Source organism: Myodes glareolus, chromosome 13 (assembly GCF_982192425.1).
Source record: "Myodes glareolus chromosome 13, mMyoGla1.1, whole genome shotgun sequence".
Taxonomy (NCBI): domain Eukaryota; kingdom Metazoa; phylum Chordata; class Mammalia; order Rodentia; family Cricetidae; genus Myodes; species Myodes glareolus.
Window position 1 is genome coordinate 69,620,634 of NC_142038.1, and position 2,481 is coordinate 69,623,114.

Below are 2,481 nucleotides of genomic sequence, written 5' to 3' on the forward strand. Positions count from 1 at the left end.
AGTCGACATCACTGTAAAAGCTTTCAGTATTGCTTTTGTTTGGTTTGATTTTCACTGCTGATTTCTTATATTTTACCTTTGGAATTAAGATATTACGATTTTTTATTTGTTGACTTAATGCATTCTAGAATAACCTGGAAAAAGCATTTTAGTGAGAGATTATCTACAACATGGCAGTCTGTGGTCATGTATGTAGGGCACATTCTAGAAGACATTAATTGATGTGGGAAAACAAAGACCTCTGTGTAGAGCATCACGTCCTATACAGTGGTTCCTTGACTACATACGGTCAGGGTATTTTCTCACAAAACTGGGAATGAAATTAGAATAACTATGTGTCTTCTATATCTCATTTGTGAAGAATTTTCAAATTAGGAAAACAATATTTACACTCTTGTTTTCAGTGCTTAATTTAGTAATGCTTTTGATATGAAACATTTCTTATAGCTACTTGTACACAAGACCAAACAATCATTTATACCAGTAGGCACTTTATTTTCATCCTAATTAAATGGATATATTTAACTCAATTCATGTTCTATTGATGTCTTGGTTTCCAGAAATAAATCTTAGATTTATTTTGCTTTTTGAATTTATCATGGTTGAATAGATGGCTCACACTGTTTTAGTTAAGGTTTCTATTACTGTGATAAATACCATGACCAAAAGCAATTTGGGGAGAATAGGGTTATTACAGTTTACAATTCCACATCCCAGTCCATCATTGAAGGGAGCCAGGATAGATACTTGAGGCAGGACCCTAGGGGCAGAAAGTGATGACTTCGCTCCTCAGGGCTGCTTGGCCTGCTTTCTGATAAATTTAGGACCACCTTCCCAAGTCTTGCTAGTAGCACCTACAGTGAGCTAGGCCCTGCCACATTAATCATCAACTAATTAAGAAAATGTTCCACAAATTTACCATCAGGTTGATCTTATAGACACTTTTCTCAATTGTGATTCACTCTTCACAAATTACTCTAGCTTGTGTTTAATTGATGAAAATTTCAACTAAGATACGTAAACACCTATGTGTGCACAGGCACACCCACACACATACACACAGATAGAGAGAGACGCAGAACGATGAAAACAGAGACAGGAGACAAGCAGACAGAGACACAAACAGAGAGGCAAAGAGATGGTGAGAGAAAGTGAGAGGTCCTGAACTTGGACAAACTGATAACAAACATAGTTTATGGGTTTAACTGCTGACAGTAGACACACTAGTGCCTTCATGTCACTGTCCAGCATGTAAATTTATTACAATAGGTCACATGATATCTTCTGCTTAACACCTAATCTGACATCTTTTTGCAAAATCAATTTTAATTATTTTTATTTATGTGTCTGTGTGTGTATTCTAATATATACATGCACTCTGTGCATTCAGGTGCCCAGAAGACCAGAAGATTGTACTGGATACATTCAGTTTACTTGTAAACTAGAGTTAGAGTGGTTTTTTGTTGACCAATTGAGTGCTGAGAACAGAACCTGGGTTCTCTGAAAGAGCCAAAAGAACTTTTAAAACTGAGCCATCTCACACTTCCCCTCCCCCGCCTCCCGACTGGGAAGTTATACTCGCGAAGCGGCTTTCTTTCGCCCATCCTTTCCAGCTTGGGCCGGGCAGAAATGGCTCCCGCAAAGAAGGGTGGCGAGAAGAAGAAGGGCCTTTCTGCCATCAACGAGGTGGTGACCGGAGAGTACACCATCAACATTCACAAGCGCATCCGTGGCGTGGGCTTCAAGAAGCATGCTCCTAGGGCACTCAAAGAAATCCGGAAATTTGCCATGAAGGAGATGGGGACTCCAGATGTGCGGATTGATACCAGGCTCAATAAAGCCGTCTGGGTCAAAGGAATAAGGAATGTTCCATACCGTATCCGGGTACGTTTGTCCAGAAAACAGAATGAGGATGAGGGCTCGTCAAACAAACTCTACACATTGGTAACTTATGTGCCTGTTACCATATTCAAAAATCTACAGTCAATGTGGATGAGAACTAACCTACTGAATCTCAAATAAAATTGGAGTCAGCCAGATCCTGAGTTCGAAGTCAGTCTGTTCTGCAGAATATTCCACATCAGTCAGGGATACATAGAGAAATGCTATCTTGAAAGAACAAAACTAAACAGGAAAAGATTGAAATTCGTATATGGAATTCAGAAATAAATTTTTGAAAATGAATCTTATTTAATATTATTATTCAATATTCAAATTGATTAAATAAAGCTTTTTATCTTCTTTTTAATTTAAATCTCACTCCCTGATTTATGTTTTTATATAATATGAAGAGTTTAGATTCATGGATATGAAATACAAAATCTAAGTTGTTTTTTTGTCTATCATGAATTAGCTATGTCAAGTGTTTGAAGTGTTCTATTCCTTGGTTCTTCCAACTGGAAATTATTGTAATAACATTTGTGCTTATTTAATCATTACATGCTATACAATAAGTAGCAGGTGTCCATTAAATGGTACCTG

The 2,481-nt window shown here is 37.4% G+C and overlaps 1 pseudogene; it reads left to right on the forward strand.

Annotated features, from left to right (window-relative positions):
• The first annotated feature begins 1,629 nt into the window (after positions 1-1,629).
• LOC125409128 (large ribosomal subunit protein eL31 pseudogene) lies at positions 1,630-2,022 on the forward strand (annotated as a pseudogene).
• The last annotated feature ends 459 nt before the right edge of the window (positions 2,023-2,481 follow it).